The sequence below is a fragment of the Uloborus diversus genome, chromosome 3, assembly GCF_026930045.1.
Source record: "Uloborus diversus isolate 005 chromosome 3, Udiv.v.3.1, whole genome shotgun sequence".
NCBI classification, from domain to species: Eukaryota; Metazoa; Arthropoda; class Arachnida; order Araneae; family Uloboridae; genus Uloborus; species Uloborus diversus.
In genome coordinates this window covers 114,359,536-114,365,911 of record NC_072733.1, presented here as the reverse complement: position 1 = coordinate 114,365,911, position 6,376 = coordinate 114,359,536, and positions in this window count along the sequence as shown.

The window sequence follows — 6,376 nt, the reverse complement described above, 5'->3', positions numbered from 1 at the left end:
TTCCCCCGAATTAGAGTATTTTTTATTTTTGGAATTTTTAGGTACACATTCACGATTCATTTCATTTCCAAAACCAAATAGGAGTAAAAGTGTATAAAAAAATTGCTCGTTAAATAAGTTGCTCGTAATTATGAGACTAAAAATGTATAAAGGGTAGCAGCAGCTTTTGAAAACCAAATTATCAAATAAAGTGGGATGTATAGATAAAATCTATTTATTATGTCGCACCAAATAACCTCAGGAAATGTGTTTCGTACGGAATCCACTACATTAATAATAGATTCAGTATTATCCTTAAAACTTTGTTATCACACACACACACACACACTACACACATATAGTACACACATATATGCTCTTCTCAGTGAGCACTTCGAGCTCCTTTAGTTAGTCCTATATGCAAGAGAGTGTACTGAGAGTTTACTTCGTAAATTCTAAGGCGGCTAAGGTGAAGAAATGGATCTTAAAGATAATAAAATGTGACTATGTTAACAGGGGAGAATACAAACTACAAAAGAAGAGGTTCAAGACTTTCAGCAACTTGGTAACTAGCAGAAGGAGATAATTACAAATGAAAAGAAAATATTTGTAGAAAAGTACTGTGTTGGTAACACTAGCTTTACAATTTTTAAAATGTTATTATAAATGAAGTCAAAGTTTATGGGTAATCTGTGTCAATAGAAACAGCTCTCAGACAGGGCTCAGCTTTAAAACGTTCAGCTGCAGAGTCTATATTGATGACAAGATAAATAAATGTGCTAAGAACGACTATTTTTGAGTCCGGGGGAGGATAAGGGAGGGAATCATTGATTAAATTTCATTCTTATTCAGGACATAACGGAATGCAAGGATCAATAGAATTCAAAAGCGATAAAACATAATTTAGACGTTTGACTATTTCTAGTCAAAATAGTCATGAATGTAAAACTGACATTATAATTTTTGAATTCATTTCACTTCAAAATAATTCTTATAAGTATTACTTACCATCAAAAAAAAAAAAAAAAATTTTTTTTTGAAATAAACTCTTCTTGTAAAGCAAATAGTTCCAAAATTTCTGTGAAAGGGAAATATAATACGTATAACCATTTCATGGGGCACATGAAATATATCCATTGTGGATTCCTTTTGTCCAGATATACGTTACCTTTTTAAACTATGTGAGAGCAATTAGTATCTAACAATATTGAGGTTATACACCCACTTTGATTTTCTTACACCATTTATAATAAACTAGCTCATAAATATCTACTTGTTTTCCACTTGTTATAGTGTTTGCTATTATCGTGTTACGATTTATTGTGTGTTACTAATATATATACTCTTCACCTGAACTTCGCAAAGCTGAACAGTTTGTTCAGCTTTGCAGCTGAACTGTTTGAACAGTTGTTTATGCTATGACACAAATTACCCCTAATCTTTAACTCCATTTATCATAAACTTTTCAATAACAGTTTTTCTAACTTAGTTGTTTTATCTCTCTTATCCTTCTGTTGTTAATTATCAAGTTGCTAAAATTCTTAAATATTTTTAATTCCAGGTTGTATTTACACCTGTTTTCAAGTAAACGGGAAGTTAAATTATTTTTATAGCATGCAATTAAATTTTAAAGTGTAGCTATCAAGGTGCGATATTGATCTTTATTTCACTTCATATATATTGATATAACTTATTCACAGCTTCAAAACAGTTTTGCTTTCTGAAACAAAATCCGAATATACAAGGAAAACAGGAATTGCAGTTAAAAACTCTATTAGATAAAAATTTACAATTTTTAAATAAAAATTTTGTACTGCGATTTCATTTGTTTTGTTACAGGTTTTTATTCATTTGTTTTTACACATTTCGACATTTCGCTTACAAACCTAACGCCCTATCGAAAAACAAACCAAACTTTCATATACAAACTATTTATTTTGGCTAACTTGATTATCAAGAAATTTCCAACTGTGAATAGCGTACAACGTTTTGCTACATAATAATAAATCTTATTAATTAAAGGCTAAAGTGGATCAATTATCCACTTTGCAGGATCCGCATTGCTCGAATCTACGAGTAGAATACAATTCAGATTTATTACGATTAAATGCAGACCTTACAGAAAACGACGAATAAAGGCTTTAAGCAGTTAAACATAAGATAACTACACCAGTAGTGGCCAGTACTTAGTAGTGCTTTAGTAGTGGCCACTTCAAGGTTTATATTTGAAAACAAATGGATTCCAGGTTTTCCAATGGATTCAAACTTTTGATGCATTTTTGAATCCATTGGGAGACCTGGAATCCTATTTTTTCAAATATAAACCTTGAAGTGGCCACTACTGAAACACTAGCCCCTACTGATGTGTTTTTTTTTACTTTTTCTTTTCCCAATCTAAAAAGAATTCATCTTACACAGCCACACATTACTTTATAAATAACGTGATAGTAATAAAAATTTAAAATTTAAAAGGAAAACTTTCTTTACTTATACTACTTGCTCTATTCAATGCTTTCGGAAAGTTGTTTCTACAAAAGTTAATCTAGCTTCAACTTCCCCCCTTCCCCCCCCCAAAATAAAAAAAAGTAGTTTAGTCATCCATTTTGAATTTTGAGAAATTATGCTCAATCCACTTTAGGCTCTGATCCACTTTTGGCTACCTTCCCCTACATGCACTCGTGACATACATGTAGTTTTATTGCTACATTGGGAAAGTGGCTTAATGCTTGAGTCCCCATCCCCTCAAGAGCGAAGTCACACCCTACCAAATGCCACAAGTTCTTTGAAGAGCGACAGCGAGAGCCCCCTAAAAAGAGATAAATACTCCTGAAAGCATCCCCCTAAAAACTTCATTGGTGTAGTCTGCACACCCCCTGCGCTATGATTGGAGATAAAGATAATAATATTTCGAAATCTATACAAATGCAGAAGTAAGGACCGGTTTTGAAGCAAAGTTTATGGCTTCGCTTTAAGAACTTAACTAACAATATAAGTGCAAATATTCTATGGAAGAAAAAGATAAAGTAAACTGAAAAAAAAATTAAATAGAAACATTTTTGATATGATTGAGTAAAATCCTTTCGAATGAAAAATGCAGAATCGTAAAGTTTTTTAGTTTTTTTTTCTGAAATAGAAATTCTTAAATTTATAACGAATTTGTGCTGTTTGCTCTTATTGTTTTCAAAATGTTAAAGTCGTAATGTGATAACAGTAAGCAAGGACAACTCTATTTAGACTGTTAATTCAACTTAATAATACGTACATAAAGAATTAGTAATTTTTTTTATTAACTTTACGCAACTAACAAAAAACGCTAATAAGATGCAAAAGTAGCAGTTTTTTTAAGTTCCGCTACCAAAGAATATAGAAGCTAGAACGTTGTATACCATAAGTTTCTATTGGCAATATATTGACAAGCGAGATATTGCTTAGCTCAGTTCTTAAATGAAAAGCATCAAACTGAACTAAATACGAAAAATTTTCAGAAACCGAAAAGCTTCAAACTGCAAAAATTAATGTTTAATAAGCACTGAATTTATGATTCCGAAAATTATATAAAAGTCAGCAAATATTCTCTTGAGAAAAAAAAAGATTTTTATCTTTAAATTTTTCCATCATTCAACGTAATGATAAGTGATCTATATCACTGAGATAACTTGGCTAAACTTCACTCCAAATGTACGCTTTAAGGTCAAGGGTAATTCGAAAGTTTTTTAAGGATAGTTTTCAAGTTAATAAGACTTTTCATAATCCCAGTGTTATTTTAAGCTTCTAGAAAGATATATCGTAACACATAAAGGTCATGGGTTTTACGTCTTTAATTCTCATTACATACAAAGCTTAAATGATAAACAGAAATTGCATTCAATACAAATAATTATTGATAATAATTATAATAGCAAAGTTATTAATTTAATAAATTAACTTTTGGTACTTTATTAATTTTTACTTACCAGAAAAAAATCACAAAATTAGAGCCCAATATAAACAGAAAGAAAATTTAATGATTAAAAACGTAGGCGTAATGTTCTGGTACATGGCATCAATCCAAGAGAAATATAAGTAAACATTTTTACGACAAAAAAATTTATTTATTTTTAACGATTTTTTTTAAAAGCTGGGCAAATAGAATTATTTCGGAAAAGTACAGTTCATTAGCTATTTGAAAATTTTAGGAATCTTTTTATTAGCAAACGATATAGTTCTTTCAGAAATAGCAAAAAAAAAAAAAAAAAATCTTTTTTATATTCATGTGGCTTCACTTTGAAAGCTTAGTCCAATAATAGTCCATGTAAGTGGAAGAACAGTTTCTTTCAACAGTGACAGCTATGAGATAATTACGATTAAACTTGAGTTCAGGAGTTGGGGAAAGATATTTAGAACACGATGATTGAAATTAACTTTTCTTTGTTGGATAAGAAGATTACTTATGACGCTCATGGATAAATAGTACGAAATTTAGATTGTTTTTTTCTCCTGTCAATGAGGTTAAACTTTGTAATCTTAAAAATTAATGCATAATTTCAGTTTTCTTTTTGGTTGTATTCGATGAAGTATTCGTCCTTGCTCGCTGAGAGTATATGAAAAGTAAAAGTTGTTAAAACATATTAGTTTGCATCATTTACAGCCATATGTATTGTTTCTCAAGGGTGTTCTTTTTTTTTTGTGAGTCATTCTTTCTCTATATTTTATTGAACATCATAAGTAAGGCATAATCTTAAAAAAAAAAAAAAAAAAAAAAAAAAACGCTTTTTTGGCCAAAAATAAGAGACAGTTCAAAGTTAGTTGTTTTGTCAAAAAAACCGAGTAATTCTGATTTTTATTACGCATTGCTTCAATCCATAGCACACCAAAATAGAGACAAATAGGTTCAGTTAGATCGTCATGATTACAATACGAAGGTTTGAGTTTGAGTTTCCAGCGACCGAAAACAAAGTATCGTTTTAATGACTTGTTTTCTTCAGCAGAGCTCGGAACCAAATTCCCATGAACAAATCATCTAAAATCATTGTAGGACTTTGAGTTACAGTTCAATTGTTTTTAAAATTAGGAAACAATACGTTAATTTTACCATGGTAAATTGCAGTATGCCTTTTAAGAATATTTTTACAAAATAGTGGAACCGATTTCAATTTATTTTGTTGCTTTATTACGCATTGCTTTAATGCTTAGCATCTCGAGGTAGAAATCCATTAGCTCAACTGGTAAGAAGGTTCTGCTAATAACTTGAAGGTTGTGGGATCGTTTTTTTCTGCAATTTAAACTGTTTCGCCAAATAAACAATATCATAATTAAAACGTTATAAAGAACAATCACAACTGAATAATTCGACGAATCAAATTATTTACTTAGATAAGTAATTATCTTCAACTATAAGAACAAAAAAAAGTTGAAGAAATAAGGAAATCAAAGCCCAAAAGAAAAATCTTTACAAAATCAAATTATGTACCTGAATATCGAGAAAAAAAAATTTAGTTCGCTGACCACAAAAGCCCCACAATAGCTTAGCCGACCACGCCTCTGAGGCGCGCGGCACTTCGAACAAACTTCATCTAATCCAATTTTAACTTGTCTTCAAGTGTTTTTAATCTGTCGTAAAACTTCAAATTAAAAAAAAAGTGCTTATTTATCTTCTATACGCATATTAAAAGGTCGAATCATATACACATATGTACTACTATGTTACTCTTGATTAAAAATTTGAACATTTATGAAACGATTTTAATTTCCAGTGATTATAATATAACTGAATATTTTTGGTTTTTTCTAGTAAATGATTTATAAACACCTATGCTCTTCATTTTCGGTACGAATCGTTGCTGTAGTAAATATCAATAACATCCTAAAGTTATTGAGCAATCCAAGTGGATGTTCGAAAATCAGTGCACGAACAGACAAATTAAAGACATGAACACTTCTAAACCATGTTGTAAAGTTGAAATGGGATCAAATGCCTTGAATTACAAGTTTTTATCATTTTCAGAACTGAGTTCAATGTGAAAAATGTACAAACACTTCTTTTTGTAAAAATCAAAACAATAAATAATAATGAACACAATTGTAAAGCTTGACCGCGAAGAGAAGGCGGATGACCTTGATCCAAAAACTCATTTTGTATCACTTGTAATAGGTAGAATCAGCCAGAAAGCAACTAAAAGTAAGAGTCGTTCTCAATGAGCCTATCTATCACAAAATAATAACAATCAACCTATTACAAACGATACGAATGATGTTTTTGCTTCAAGGTCATCCGTCTTCTCTTCGTATTCAAGCTTTATCCAAAAATGCACACAACACGGGGGGAGGGGGAGGATCTGCAACAGGAAACAGTAAGGGTGCCATTTTTCTCTTCAAGAGTTTCATCTTTCCCCCCTCGGTGCTTTGGTTAAGAGTGCCA